Source organism: Gracilinanus agilis, chromosome 2 (assembly GCF_016433145.1).
Source record: "Gracilinanus agilis isolate LMUSP501 chromosome 2, AgileGrace, whole genome shotgun sequence".
Lineage (NCBI taxonomy): Eukaryota > Metazoa > Chordata > Mammalia > Didelphimorphia > Didelphidae > Gracilinanus > Gracilinanus agilis.
In genome coordinates this window covers 249,272,214-249,289,409 of record NC_058131.1, presented here as the reverse complement: position 1 = coordinate 249,289,409, position 17,196 = coordinate 249,272,214, and the positions used below count along the sequence as shown (strand labels likewise).

The window sequence follows — 17,196 nt, the reverse complement described above, 5'->3', positions numbered from 1 at the left end:
AGCACATGGGCCCTCTCTGGCATGCGTGCCATAGGTCCACCACCACAGACCTCTTCAACTCTTCAATCTCTTCAACTTAGAAATAAATAATAACTGACATTTCTGCCCCTCTTTAAAATTTACAGTGTTTTACATGCTTCATTTGAACTTTGCAACAACCCTTTAAGGTAAGTATTGGAGGTCCCACTATCTTCATCTTACAAATGAGGAATCTGAGCTTGAGAGAGGCTAAGTAGCTGTATTCGAATCTGTGTGTGCTCAACTTCAGGTTCAACACTACATCACTACATCACTGAGGGAAAGTGACTTGTCCAAAGTCATGGAATGAAGGAGTGGCCAAGTTTTTACTTGTACCATAAGTGTCTGGCCTCTAAGGCCAGTGGGCTGTGTGCAATCTCCTGTTGATCATACCTGACTTGAATAATCATGTAATACAAGCTGGATTAGTCTTAACTGAGGATAAAGTAGTAAAAAATGGCATTAGTGGGAGCAGCTAGATGGCTCAGTGGATTGAGAACCAGGCCCAGAGATGAGAGGTCCTGGGTTGAAATATGGGCTCAGACACTTCTTAGCTGGGTGACCCTGGGCAAGTCACTTAAGCTCCATTGCCTAGCCCTTACCACTCTTCTGCCTTAGAACCAATACCCAGTATTGATTCTAAGAAGTAAGGTAAGGGTTTTTTTTTTAATGGCATTAGAAATACTGCTCAGAAAATAATGCCCTGTGATAAAATAATTCTCAAATTTATACAAATGACTATAATGAATTGAGTCTTTTATAGTGAGATTTGGGGGGATATTCATTCATTCATTCCACAAACATTTATTATGCACCTACTGTAAACAGCCCTGTGTTAGATTCTAAATAAAGTTCAAATAAGACACAGTCCTTGCCTTGATGGAACTTAATTTGTGGCAGAAAAAATTAGATTCAAACACAATTGACCATAATACAAAGAACTGCATGACAAATGCATTATAGGGGTATTGACTAAGATATCAGAAGGAACGTTATTTCAGATATAGAAAAGAACAGAAGAGGGAAAGAAGAAAGGCAGGAAATAAACATTTGGCAAGTATCTGGTATGTGCAACAGACTAAGGTAAATGCTTTTACAAATATTTCTCAGCTGATCCTCACACCAACCCTGAGAGGTAGGTGTTATTATTATCCTCATTTCACAGTTGAGAAAACTAAGGCAAACAGGTTTGCCTAGGGTCTCTAGCTAGTATCTGAGATTGCATTTCAATTCCAGTCTTCCTGTCCCTAGGCTCCACTGCACCATGCTGCCTATACTTAGAGAATGGCATGAAAGAATATCCCTTTTACATGTGGCAAATGGCTTTTTAAAATTATTGCTGAGTTTCCTCCCTTAAACCTCATCCCCTTTTTTACTTAGCCATTCTTTGAATTCACAATGAGAACGACAGAAGGAAAAGTGTTGGCAGAAGTCATCTTCCTACCTAGGATTGTACTGTCTATGTAGGCTCTGAAATTATTCATATTCATCACTTTCAGGAGCAGTAGAAATGGAAGGTGAGTGCCACTAGGGCCACGGAAGAAGCATAAGAAGACATGAGAATGATGATAACAAGACCTTAATAGTAGTTTCATGGCTACCAGAAATATCCTCCAGCATTTGGGATCCCTCTTGGTTCTCTCCTAGCCCTGGTGTTTTGATTCTTGACCAGGATGCCCTAAGTTATTTTAATCCTGTCATGAAATCCTCCAAATTAGAAAATGTTTTAAAAGCAAACATGTAACTTGAACTGAATTAAAGGGAAATATACACAATGATTGCAGTAACATTACTAAAAGGAACAACAAAACAATCAAAACTGAAAGCTTTGAAATGATAATGATCCAATTGGTTCAAAAGAAGAAATATGACTTTACTTTGCAGAGATGTTTAGTGGGTTGGAGGGTTATGGGTATAGACCCTGTATGTAATGTCAGACATTTTCGATATATTGATTAATCAATATTGTTGATTAACTGTTCATTATTCTTTTTAAAATTCCTTTATTATAAGAAATAGTCAAAATTGTAGGTGATATAAAAGCAATGAATTTCAGTAAAATTTATTTTTAAAATATAGTAGTTGTAAAATTTATATCATTGTTTACCACAATGGGAAAGTGGACTAAAATGGGTGGAGGAAGAGTATTTGTAACTCAAAAAAATTTTTAAGAATATTAAAAACTGTTTTTACATGTAGATGAGGAAAAATAAAATATTAAATATGTGTATATGTGTGTATAACATGGTCAATTTGGAAATAAATAAAACATTGATGGATCCTTCACCAGAGGAGTGACAAAATTTTCTCACCTCTCTACAAAATTCAATTTATTATTGTCAACTATAATTAAGTGCTTCTTCTTTCATTGAAGGAGTCACTGTTTTGGAAGCCATGTTTTATTATTCTGTGATCCTCAAATGAGACTTATTGGAGAGTCATTTAGGCTAGATCAGGCCAGTAGTGTAGAGTAAACTCATTGGCTTGGGAACCAAGAAATTTGGATAGCACAAAAGATAGTCTGACTATACTCGCAGAGGGAGTAGCCCTAAGCCCTATAGCAATGATGGCAAACCTTTTAGAGACCAAATGCCCAAACTGCACCCTCATACCACATATCAGCCCTCTGCCTTGCCCCAGACATGAGAAGGAGGAAGCACTCCCTTTGGGATGCTGAGCAGAGGGGTAGATCATGTGAGAAGTGTCCTCAGGCTTGGTGGAGGGGGAAAGGAAGCAGCTCTCTCTGGCACATGTGCCATAGGTTTGCCAACATGGCCCTATATATATATATATATATACACACACACACACACACACACACACACACACTCCATATCAATGCTCTGAAAGTAAAGCGTTATAGTAATGGGATCATCCTAGTATATCTGGATTAGCAAGATGATACACTAGAGTGCTAGAGGCTGAAGTTAAAAATAAACCAAAAAACCTGAATTCAAATCTTATCTCAGACAATTTACCAGCTGTTTGACTCTCAGCAAGTCACTTTGTCTTTCTCTGCTTCAGTTTCCTCACCTGTAAAATGGAGATAATAACAGCACTCACCTCTAAGTGTTATTGTGAGGAACAAATGAGATAATATTTGATAAATACTGAACATAGTCCAGGCACATAATAGGCACTTAATAAGTATTTGTTTCCTTACTTTTTTTTGGTCATTACTATACATATATTTGAGTCTTCTTCCTTATCTGTGAAATATACATAACAATGCTACAAAGCTCCTAGAATTTCTGGGAACTAAATTATAAGGTCCATTGTTTTGTATAAATATATAATTGCTTTTGACTAAGGACCTACTAGGTTTGAGATCCTTTGCTAAGCCCTGGGAGATACAAAGATAGAAAGGAAGCAGATATTGCTCTCAGGAAGTTTATTATCTATTTGAGATTGAATACATATAGCCATATAACTAGGACTCAAACGCAGCATGATACTGTGGAAAGAATGCTGGATTTGAAATTAAAGTCAGTCCACAAGCATTAATGAGGCCTTTACTCTATGCCAGACTCGATGCCAAGCACTGAGGATCCAAATTGAGGCATGAGTGCTGCCCACAAGGAATTTACATTGAATTCTAATAAGAGAGATGACATATGCAAAATAATAATAATAACAACAACAACAACAACATACAAGATATAAACAGTATAAGTGGAAGTTAACCTCGGAGAGAAAACACTAACTTCAGGAAGGGACTTAGATTCAAATCTAGATTTTATCACTTTTTTTTTCAAATCTTTACCTTTTGTCTTAGAAATAATTTTGTATATTGGTTCCAAGGCAGAAGAGTAGTAAGGGCTAGGCAGTAAGGGTTAAGTGACTTATCCAGGATCACACAGCTAAGAAATGTCTGAGACCAAATTTGAACTCAGAAGCCGTCATCTCTAGGCCTGGCTCTCAATCCACTGAGCCACCTAAAAAACTACCCCCATAGATTCTATCACTTTCCATGGATCCCTTTATCTCTGTGGGTCTTCGTTTATTCATCCATAAAATGAGGAGGCTGAACTAGATGGCTTCTAAAATCTATTTCAGTTCTAAATACATGTCTATTAATTTGAAGTACCAAGGAAAGGTCCAGACCAAATGCCAAGAAAAATTTAAGGATGGAAAAATGACTTTTGCCTGACTAAGGCAGGTTCAAATAAAAAAAAAATAATAACAATAACATACATATATTCCACCAGGTATGTGAAACAGCTCTGGGAAGCTCACTTGGTAGAAGAATATAAAGGATTATTTTTAATAGGAAAAGTTTATTGCCAAAGCCTCAATGATAAAGAGAATTGAATTTACCTTCTTGTTAAAATGGGAGATTGTGACAACCAGGCTGGTCAGGAAATTGACAATTACTGACCCAAGTTAAGTCAGTGGCATGTGGCATGACCTCATGGCTATGACGTAATGACTAGACTGAGCATGTTCCCTTGTGGCCAGGGGAACCAGAGTATTTGGCTCCGGAGAGCCCAGTATCTTTAAAAGTGGGAAGGCAGGCAGAGGGAAATGAAAAGAAGCCTGTTCATTCGGTTTGGTCCAGGCCCTGGTCCTATTCCCAGCTCCTTGAGGTGGAGAATATTTTATTCATTTGGTAGCAGATGCTGCCAATTTCAGGAGGGTCTATCAATATTTGCCAAGTGGTAGAGATTACAAAGTAAGAAGATCAAAAGTCCACAGTCACACCCCATAAAACCAAGTCAAGAGATGCGAAGATGAAAACTGCATGAACTATGTGCGTGGTGGAGACGGAACTCCAAACACGAGTGAACTCCCTCCCAGGTAAACATGGCACTGTGACTTCGGAGAACGCCATACTTTTGATGAGAGGTGAATGAAGAGGGCACAAAAAGTAAATCTCTATTATTAAAGAATGTACGATCTTATATGGAAAATAAATACTAAGCTGGATCCAAAATCAAACTCCTAGCCTATTGATTAGCTTGGAGTCTTCTTGTAGCGAAGGCCTCAAAGCTAATCAGTAGGCTAGGAGTTTGGGGATAGACTCTTGCCATAGGTAAAATCATATGTACCATGCACACATACACACATATGTATGCAGATATACATGTATTTATTGGTTTATATCTCCACATATACATTTTTGTATGTTTGGGTATATATGCATATTATAAATATATTATATGCATAAATATGTTATAGACATAAATATATTATAGACATAGTATAAATAATTTAAATATATTATATGCATAAATATATAATTAATACATTTTGCCTATACATTGTATATTATATACATATAAATATATTATATACATAAATATATGTGTGTTTACACATTTATTATATGCATATTATAAATATATCATATGCATAAGAATGTACATATAAATACATTGTATGCTCACATATATTATATACTCATAAATTATAAATATCATATACATATAAATATGTATGTTGTATAAAATATATGCATTATAAATGCATATTATATGCATATAACTTATGATAACAACATTATAAATGCATATTATAAATACATTATATTATATGCAATTGTATATTTAACTTATATACACATATTTTAAATTTTATTATAATTAAAATTATATACATGTTATACAATTATTATAAATTATATATACATTATAAACAAATTATAGCTATTATATGTATGAATATATTATATACATATTATAAATACATGCATGTGTGTCACTCTGTTGTATACATGAATATATACATTATAAATATGTTGTATCTGCATATTACATATATGATTCTTATAACTTAATAGCTACCAACATAAACAAATATCCAAAACAAGGAATAAAATATCTAAACCGGCCTTTGGCAAAGGTAAAACCAAAATGATTAACAAATCAGATAATTTTATTTTTTTCCCCTTCCAGGCCTGCCTGAAATTCTTCCACCTTTGACCCTGTTTTCTTTCTCCTTTTCTCCATTTTCTCCGATAATAAAAATTAGCATGCATACAGTTCTGGTTCAGCTGATTTCACTTTGCATTGCTTCAGATACACTCTTCTATATTTCCTTCTATGTTTCATATTTACTGTTTGTAATGGTACCAAAATCTTCCATTAGATTAACATACTATAATTTATTTCATCATTTTCCAGATATTAGATGCATCAATTGTTGTCACCTTTTTTTTTACTATTACAGATATAGGGGCTATGAATAATTTTATAGTAATAAGTCCTTTCTCCTAACCCCTTCAAATGAATTTTTGGAGATAGCTACCTAGTGATGGAATTACTAATGATGGGCCAAAATGGGAAATTTGTCAAAATGCCAATTCAGGCCCCTAAATAAATAAGTCCATTTAGTGAGTACTAATGAATGGATATGAGTGAAGAGCAATATCCTAGGCATTATGGGAGGATACCAAAAAGAAAAAAGGAGTCCTTATCCTCAAGGAGCTTTTAATCTAGTTACAGAGATTATAGAATGAATCATGATAAAGCATAGACTTGTGATTTTATTGGCATTGGGAACTTTCAGTTGAAAAAACTCCTCCTAACAATACAAGCTGGCATCTTCTCTGCAATTTGTTCTCTTAGACAGTTTTCTAAAATACTGAGAGATTACATGTCTTGCCCAGGCTCAAACAGCCAATATGTATCAAAGGCAAGAAATGAAATCAGATATTCCTGCCTCCATGGCTAGCTCTCTATCTACTACACTATGTTGCCTCTCTTCCATCCTTTTTCCAAAAATAAATCTTCTGAATGATATATTGATAACCCTTTTTGCTCAGAAGTCACTGGCAATATGCTATAGCCTACTTGACCACCCCATGTGTCTCTCCATAGCCCTTTATTTCATTCTCAGATTGGATTCATTGGACATGATAATAGTATATAATTTGTACTTCTATAATACCATCACCAGAAGAATACATGCAAATTGAAGGATCTGTGATTTCATTAGCGTCAGTCAGTCAATAAGCATCTATTAAGCATCTATTACATTTGTAATTGTAATTGTAATAGATGCTTATTGACTGACTAACGCTGATGAAATCACAGATTCTTCTCATTGTGTGAGGAACTCCTAGTATGGAAAGTCCTTCTACCTAAATAGATTGTCTTGGCAGATAAATCCAAGAGGAATTGAATCTCAACTCTCCCATTTCCTACCTATGTAACTTCACGCCCTGTGTGACTTTTAGCCCTTCTGGGCCACATTTTCCTCATCTTTAAAATGAGGGAGTTGGTCTTGAGTTTCAAGTCTAACTGGTCTCAACTTCCTTCCAGCTCTCTACTTAGGTTCCTATGGTCCAGAATTCCTTGAGACACATACAAGGTAAGTTACTTATCTAGAATCATATAGCTAATAAAAGGGGGCATCGAGGCATTCTTGTCTGATATGTGCCAGCCTAGAAATAAGGAAAACCCAGGTTCGATTCCCACCTTGATTATAGGGCAGGTACTACCCTGCATTGGTAGAAGGATTTTTCTCTTCCAGAGTTTCCTGGATCAATAAACCCTTGATGTGTTAAAAAAAAAAAAAAAAAAAGAGAGAGAGAGAGAGAGAGAGAGAGAGAGAGAGAGAGAGAGAGAGAGAAGAAGGTTCCTAAACCCAGATTTTACTGACTCTACTACACCCAGCCCTCTGTTCCCTATATCATGGTGCCTACCACTAGAAGAATATTAGTGTTAAAAATATAGTTTTTCTTTGGAGTAAATATTTGGTATCATGAAAAACAAGTGCAATGTCCAAATGTTGTTCTCCCTGTGTAATTCTGGGCCCGGTTCCTTGTCCAACTGTAAAATCTCCACTGCATACAATGGATATTCTTCAGCCATCTGTTTTTTATCTCTGTGAATTTTTAAACCAATATATTTAGAGGAGTGTGGAAGCCTTTTAGTGTCTCATGGTTGACACTATCAACACAGCTTATTTTCCAGAAAGGAGTCTCTGAAGGATGCTTCAGGAACATAAAGAATTCTTTTACTATTTGGACACTGCACTAGATATCTCCCATGATAATGATAAATGTTTTTGGCCTACATACCTTCTATTCATCCTACTCAGGATCTAAGGTAGTAAACCTTGGGAAGATATCGATATAACTACATGGGGGGAAAAGTGAAAAAGAATGTTGATAACTACCAACCTATATGCCTATTTTCTCATCTTTCCAAAATCTTTATAATGAGCTATACAAATTCCTCCTTCCGTTTATGTTTTTTAAAGATTAGGAAATTCTTAGTAGAAGCATAGCATCATCAACTTAGAGATGGAAAAGAACTTAGAGACTATCTACTCTACTTCTCATTTTATAGAGAAAGGTTTGAGGCCAAGAAAGATTAAGTGACTTCCCCAGGACCACACAGCTAGCAAGCATCCAAAGTTTCCAAAGCCAGGACTTCCTGACCTGAAGCCTAGCATTCTAACTCCTATCCAATGCTACTAGTAGTCTGACTTTAAATCATATCTTGGTAAAATGATATAACTAAAAGGGAATTTTCTATAATGTTGTGAAAAGAGCATTAGAAGACCACATTTGAATTCCAGCTCTAATACTTACTAACTAACCTTACAGACTTGAGGAAGTCACTTTAGTGTTCAAAGACTCAATTTCCTCATTGACAAAATATAGGTACTTATGCTACACACCTCACAGGATGAGGATGTGGATAAAGTGCTTATTAAGCTACAGAATGTTATAGGGGCACAAGCAATTCTTACTGCCCTCTCATTTCACTGATGAAAAAAAATGAGTCCCAATGAAGTGAACTATTTTCTTCATAATCTTACAGTAACTAGGGAAAAAACTTAGCCCTAGAACCCAGATTTTTCCGACCCCAGGATATCACCCTTTCAATGACACTATATTGCTCTGATTTGCAGCCTATAAGCAATATATTCACTTCTTACCAATAAAAGGGACTAATAAGTTGGGAGGGAGAAGAACAAAACCATTTTCTTTCAAATAAGAAGTGACATTCTGGAGTAAATGAACCTGACAATCAAGACTGAGCTGCAAAATCCTACAAAACATGTTCTCCCAGCTCTGGCTTTGACCCACTGAATCATGGGAAGTGAATTAACCACTGGACTAATCACCCATTAGATGCAGAGAGTAGAGGAAGATGATTGGAATGCCCCAGAGATGCATCAAGAAAGGTATCAGATGACCCTGTGTTATTAAAAAGGTGAGGGCAGCCCTAAAGCCAGGAAGAGAAAAGCTTTCTGAAAGTCTAGTTGAGAACTGTGCTCCACCCAGGTGTGTGTTTGCCCTGGTTTGTGTATTCAGGCAGCAGGTACAAGAAGAGACAGAAAGCAAAGTACATTTAGAGCAGAGCATTAGAAAGGCAAGCTGGCAACTGGAATTAGCTGCTTGGGAGCTGAGAGGATCCTCACTGGAGCATCTCCAAGAGACATTGGGGGTCCAAGGAATCTCGGACTGACTTCCCACCAGGTAACTGCTAATTAATTCTTGACTTTGGACTTAGATTCTAGATTTCCTAGCCTCGAGATATCTAGAAGACACATCACAACTCAGTCTAGATCTACTCAGATTTCTTTGAAGAGGATGTGGACTTCTGCCAGGCAGTCAGATGCAGTGAAAGGCAAGGTACCTCCTCCTTTGCCAAAGAACAGGATCAGAGCAAAGGAGAGAGGCAGACTTTATGGCCCAGATCTAGGGAACTAACTGGAGGAATGCTCTCCTACCTCACCTTCATATTTTAGAATCCTTCATTTCCTTTAAAGCTCAATTCGACTGCCACATTCGGTCTTTCCTGATACCCCTAATTATTAGTGCCCCCCTAATTTTAACTTGGATTTATCTTGTGCATATTCATACATTGTTACATATGAACATTTTACGGTTCCCACAGACTATAAGATCCTTGAGGTCAAGAAATGTTTCCCTTTTTTGGTCTTTGTATCCCCAGTGCCTAGCCTCGTACCTTCATGTAGTAGGTAAGCATTTGAAAAATAATTATTGATTTAAGGAAGAGGAAAGAATGAAAGAGAACATTTCAAGATTTCCAAGGGAGATTTTCCAAGCTGTAAAAGGATTATCTAGTCTTTCCTAGTGCTTCCAAGAAGAGGGTAACGAGACTTTGAAAACTGTCGCTGGGCATCATTTTATAAGAAAGGTTTGGGTCCCAGGAAAGCAATGAACCTGTAAAACCCTTGCTGGTTCACATATAGGAAATGAGACAGAACAAGCTTCTGTATGAGGAGAGAAGGATTAAAAGGAATTTACTGGTGAATGAGTACTCCGAGCCTTAGTTTTACTGTAACATTAATACTTTCTGTACCTAATAAAGACTGTAAGCAGGTGTCATTAGCTTATCTTGAGAAGACCCTTCAGTAAAATCCAATCAATATGACAGCCTGCCTCAGAGCTGCCAGAAGTGCCAAACATTCTCTGGAATATAGTTTCAATATCAGCAGGTAAACTAATCAAATCACAAAGGTTTAACAAGTACCAAGCACATACCCAATGCTATGGTAGGTTCTCCAAAGGGTACAGAAGTTTATAAGCAGTTCCAAATCTTTCCTTTCTAAACTAGTGATTCTCCACCTGGATTTGTGTTTTAAAGGGCAAAAGTGAATTTACAATTAGGAAGGGCAAAGTGGGAAAAATCCTATCCTAGAATATAAAGCCATAGAGTCTAATCTAAGCCACCAATATATTATGGGCCCTTGGGCAAGTGTATTTATCTCCCTGGGACTTTGTTTCCCTGTTTGTAAATTTATTAGGTTGGATTGGATGACCTCTAAGGTCACTTTGAGCTCTTATGTTTTATGCTCTATTCCAAGGTCCCTTCCTGATTTGACATTTTAAGGTCTTTCCGACTTTGACATTCTGACCCTTTGATCTTTGACATTTTATCTTGTATGTTTCTGTGCTACCATGGGCCTAGTTGCATAGAAGCCCATGGACTTTCTAGTTTGTCATTTAATCTGATCTAAGGTGTGTTTCTTGTTTACTTGGTGAGTAATTCTACTTACACTCTCCCACCCATTTATGGACTTTTTCTGACAAATGACAGAAAGAAGCTCTATTGGCAAAATCAAGAGGTAGAGAGCAATAGGGAATAAAGAAACAGCTTTATCTTGATTTGAATCCTGCCTCTGACCCAAACTGGCTGTGTGATCCTAAGCAACTCTCTCGACTTTTCAGGGCTTCCAATTAATTTTCTCTAATACTAGAAGGTGTAGAAAAGGAGCTGATTACTAGAGGAAAGTTCCACACCAACAGTTCCCTATACTATTCACCAAAAAAATTATTTGCTATTGTGGCTCAGTCATGTCTGACTCTTTGTGACCTCATTTGAGGTTTTTGTGGCAAAGATACTAGAGAAGTTTGTCATTTCCTTCTCCAGGTCATTTTACAAATGAGTAAACTAAGGCAAACCAGGTTAGATGACTAGCCCAGGGTCACACAACTAGGAAGTATCTAAAGCTAGATTCAAACTCAGGTTTTCCTGACTCTACGCCTGGAATTCTATCCACTGTGCCATCTAGAAAATATACCTCTTCCCCCCAAATTGGGGAAAAAAAATGAAGCACCTAAAATAATTCCTCTGAGTTGCCATGTTTTATTTTGTTGGGATTACCCATGTGAGTATAAAGAGGTCATTTCTTCTGTATGAGCTTCAGTTTCATGCTATGTAAAATGAAGGACTTAGATGAGGTGATCTCTTGAGTCTCCTTCACTTGGGATATTCTTGGGTTCTTGAATTAACAGTTTCCCCAAAAATTTCACTGATGTTTATACCCAAAACCAGATGTAACGAGAAAGGTGGCATTGACATCAAACACAAGTACAAAAGCAAATTTGTGCTTAAAGTCCCTTATGCTTTACATAGAACTTCCTCCCTGAGTTACTGTGGATTTTTTATTTGTTTGCTTTTTCAATGAACAAAAATCTATTTTCTCTCCCTCTTACCTCCCAACCCCAAAAGAAAAGTATACTCATAATAAAAGCTTACATTTATAGAGTACCTACTGTGTGCCAGACATTAAGCTGAGCACTTTACAAATACTATCTCATTTGATACTCACAACTCTGGGGGATAGATATTATTGTTCCCACCTTATAGCTGAGGAAACCAAGACAAGTGGTGATCAAACAACTTGCTCAGGGTTATACCGTAGTAAACCTCTGAGGATAGATGTGAACTGGGGTCTTCCTGGCTCTAGACCCAGCCCTCTATCTACTGTGCTACCAGCTGCCTCAAAGAAAGAAAAACCCATGTGACAAATATGAACAGTCAAAACACGCAAATTCCAATATCATCTCTGGTTGGGGAGAAGTGTGTGTCAACGTGCACTTTGAGTCCAGTACCCTTGGAGATGTGTAGCATTGTGTCATCTTTTATCCTCTGGAATCATGTTCAGTCACTGCACTTATGAGGTTCTTAAGCCTTTCAAAATGATTCGTCTTTATAACATTTTGTTATTGTACATATAACACAGAGTGGAACTTTTACAAAGAAATGTTTACTTCAAAAGATACTTTTAAAATATACAAACATACTCTCCCAATACATGGAGGCATAATTCTCTATCCCGACCTTGCAAGAGGCCTCCATCTCTGGGGAGGGGAAATGGGTTAGGGTCATGATTTAGCTCAGTTCCTACACAGCAAATTCCTATTCCAAATATAACCCCTCGCCCCCTTCCTCCCAGCAGAAATAAGCATCCTCAGGTCTGTTTCTCCATTCAATGAATTAAAAAAAGGGAGGGAGGGTGGCCCAGGAAAGAATTTTCCTTTCTCTCTCCCTGCTTGATGTCCTTGATGAGCCATAGAGAGTATAAAAGAGAGCCATTGGCTCAGTCTCACCAGTTTTAATGATGCAAGCAACAATCGAAAGAAGCTACCCCAACCTATGTGGTAGGGGGTCCAGTGAGTCCCATGCCAGGCACACTGGCCGTGCTCAAAACATGTTCAGAGAATTCTGGGCTACACATTAATTTTCTTGCTTCTACTCACTTCACTCTCACAGATTTGTGAAAAAAGCAAGTGACGTGTTTTGTAAGGTGATTTGCAAATCTTAACACATTATAGAAATGTTACATTTCTGCAGAATATATACTAAAACTGGAGTGAGCCAAAGAAGATGAGCATAACCTCAGGACAAGGATGACATGCAAATTCCTGAAGGGTTCCATTTTTTTTAAACTCTGATCAACATATTGACCAGCCTTAATTCCAGAGGATACTAATAATGAAACATATTTCCCGCTTCCTGACAGTGGGGATGGGTTTACAGGGCAGAATGAGCATATATATTACATAGAGAGAGAGATGGTTAATATGGGAATTTGTTACATTCAGTAATACATGTAGGAAATGGATTTTGATTCTCTTGTCTTCTCAGTTAGACAAGGAGAAGTGGAAGGGAGAGAATTCAGAGCTAAAAATAAAATGAATTGAAGTTTTAAAAAGAAATGTTAGCTGTGTGACCCTGGGCAAGTCACTTGACCCCCATTGCACACCCTTACCACTCTTCCACCTATGAGCCAATACACAGAAGTTAAGGGTTTAAAAATTAAAAAAAAAAGAAATTCTAGTTATTAATACTATCACACACATAAGATTCTCATTCAATATATGTTATAATAATAACTAGCACTTATAGAATGATTTAAATTTTGCAAAGCACTTTATACATGTTATCCTATTTCACATCAATCCTTGAAGTAAGCCCTTTTATCTTTCCCATTTTACAGATTAAGAAACTGAGGCTGAGAGAGATTATGTATATTGCCCATGGTCACACAACTATCAGGATTTGAACTCAGTTCTTCAGTTCCCAAATCCAGAACTCTACTCACTGCCTCATCTCAAAGTTGATTGGATTGCTGCTGGGTAAAGCACCTCACATTAGGAGGTACTAAACAAAAGTTAGGAATTATCTCACATGAATAGATCTGTGAAAGTATAAGTGTGGGTACTCTCTCTACTGAACAGATAATAATGACAATAAATAATAATAGTATATGTAAATATAGTATACATATAAATATAATATAATAAAAATAAAGCACTATATTCTAGGCACTGTCCTGAGGACTTTACAGTTACTCTCTCATTTGCTCTTCATACAACCTTGGAAAGTAGATTTCTTTTTATCTGCATTTCACAGAGGCGATCAGAGGTCATGCCTTACCAAAGTCATACAATGAGGTGTCTAAAGTCAGATTTGAAGTCAGGTCTTCCTGATTCCAGATCTAGAACGCTATCTTTTTTGCCACCTAGCTGCTTCATTCCTTTTTATATAGTCTTTTCGAATTACTGTACCCCAAAACTTCACCTAAGGACCAAAGTTCTCATTAGAAAACTCTCAAGGGGACAGCTAAGTAACATAGTGGATAAAATACCAAGCCTAGAGTCAGGAAGAGCTGGGCTCAGATCTGGTCTCACACTTCCTAGCTGTTGTGACCTTGGGCAAATTACTTAAGCACAAGTGTCTAGCCCTTACCATGTTTCTGTCTTAAAACTGATACTAAGACGGAAAGAAAGAAGGAGGAGGAGTATCGAGCTACAATGAACCATTAGATTTGGACTTTGGTAGAGTGTGGTGATCTATATCTGAATAGTAAATGTGTATGTACATGTGTATTTATATAATCTCAAAAAACTTCACTGGATTTACGTCAAAAGTCTAGAGCATGTGTGGACACATACACGTCTGTGTATAGGTGTAGACATATGTGTGTGTGCACACGTATACATTGTGTGCATTTATACTTCTTTCATGCAATTGCAAGAACCAGACTGCAATAGGAGCTAGAGAGAGCTGCGCCTAGAGACAAGGAACCTTGGTTCCAAGCTCATCTTTGACGTCTTGCCCAGAAGAAAATCTCATCTCTGTGATCCCAAACAGCTTTCTTAACTTCCAGAGTACCTATGGATCTTCACTGGTGGAGAGAGTTTCTTCACTCAGAGCTACCAAAAACAAAAACAAACACAAACCAAAACAAAGCCTTACCCTGTCTGAGCAGAACGAGTGGCCCGATAAAGGGAGCTCATAATCCCACGGCCCTCTGCTCTGGTTGGGTCACCCCTGGAACACTGTGTTCAGTTCTGGGTAGCAGATCTTAAAAGGGGCACTAAAAAGCTGAGACCTAGAAGGGTAACCAGGCTAATGAGAAGACGTGAAGTTCTAACACATGAGGATCACTTGAAGGAACTGGAATATTTAGCCTGCAGAATCAGCGACTTTGGAGGGGATCGGATAGCTGTCTCCTTCTATCTGGAAGGTTGTCATGTGAAAGAGGAATTAGATGTATCCTTCTTGACCCACAGGAAAGAATTAAAATGAGTTGGTAGGGGGACAGCTGGGTGGTTCAGTGGATTAAGAGTCAGACCTAGAGACAAGAGGTCCTGAGTTCAAATCTGACCTCAGACACTTCCCAGAGAAGTCATTTAAATTCTGTTGCCACTCTTTTGCCTTGGAAGCGATACATAGTATTGATTCTAAGACAGAAGGTAAGGGTCTAAAAAAATGAGTAGATAAAAGCTGACAGAAACTGACTTTGCCTTGACTTTGACTTTGACTTTGGCTTGATATGAGAAAAAACTACCTAACAATTAGAGCTACTTAGTGATACACAAAAGTACTTGATACAGTAATAAGTTCCACATCCATGGAGGTATTCAAGTGAATGATCATTCATCTGGGCTCTTGAAGAGGGAATTCAGCCACTGGTCAATGGGTCAAACTAGATGATCTCTAAAGTTCCTTGCAGCCCCTCCATTGTCTTCTAAAAATCCTTAGAAGCTCTCAGATTGAATTATATGTGAAATATGGCCTATTTTTGTGTCAATGGTAGTTTTTTTGTTGTTGTTCTTTCAGACCTGAAATTTCATTTTTGTCGGCAATATGGACATCTTTGTCAGGAAATTCTCTCTACTGAGGCAGATCAGGAACTATGTTGCTACTTCTAGTCTTGANCAGGAAATTCTCTCTACTGAGGCAGATCAGGAACTATGTTGCTACTTCTAGTCTTGAAAAGTTTCCAGGGGGCCCTGAGAGTTTAAGTGACTTAGAGTATCAGAGACCAGATATTCCCAATTCCAAGGCCAGCCTTCTATGATGACTCGCTACAACAAGCAGTAAACTTTAAATAGTAATTGTTGTTGTTGTTGTTGAGTCATGTCAGTATGTTCAACTCTTCATGAACCCCATTTTTGGAGTTTTCTTGGCACAGATACTGGAGTAGTTTGCTATTTCCTTCTCCAGCTCATTTTAAAGATGAGGAATTGAGGTAAACAGGGTTAAGTGACTTTCTTAGAGTCACGCAGCTAGTGTCTGAGGCTAGATTTGAATTCTTGAAGATGAGTATTCCTTGTTTTGAAGCCCAGTGCTCTAGCCATGATTAAATAGTAATAGCCAAGATTATTCAATAGACATGGGGCAGCTAGTCGGTTCACTGGGCTTCAAATAAGGAAAACTCCTTACCTCTTTTTTGCCCTGGAACCAATATACAATCTTAATTTCTAAGATGGAAGGTAAGTTTAAATAAATACATAAAATCAATTGGAGAAGGAAATGATAAACCACTCCAGTATCTTTGCCAAGAAAATTCCAAACATGAAGAGTGGGACACAACTGAAGAATGACTGAAAATTCATTATCTATAGAAAGGAAAGAGAGAGATAAAGGCAGAAATAGGCAGAGAGCATGACAGAGACAAGAAGATACACCAAGACAGAGTGGCACAGAAAGAGTTAAGATCAAAGGCATAAAGTAAGGTTATAGAGAACAAGAGGTCTAGAACCAAGGAAAACAGAAGTTAGTATATACCCAGATCTCTTTAGCAACTTAAGAGCACCAGAAATATTTCCCAAGATGCTTACATTACATTCCAGATATATGAACATTTAATACCATTCCCAGCCTTACTGACAGACTTCTTCTATTCCTTCTCTTGAGTAGCAGCAAATCACTATTCTGATGGATTCAATAGCTCCTAAAATGAAGAAAAGTAGGGTGAGATAATAATAATAATCACAAATTTAGTGGTAGCAGCAGCATTGATATAGTACTTTGCATTTTGCAAAGTGCTTTATGAATATTACATCATTTTATCTTCACATCAGTCCTGGGAGTTTGGGTTGAAACAAAGGTTAAGTGACTTGTCCAGGGTGACACAGCTAGCAAATGTCAGGAATCAAATTTGAATTTAGGTCTTGCT

The 17,196-nt window shown here is 37.4% G+C and overlaps 1 pseudogene; it reads left to right on the top strand.

Moving 5' to 3' along the window:
• The first annotated feature begins 13,070 nt into the window (after window positions 1-13,070).
• On the top strand, window positions 13,071-13,170 carry LOC123238404 (annotated as a pseudogene).
• The last annotated feature ends 4,026 nt before the right edge of the window (window positions 13,171-17,196 follow it).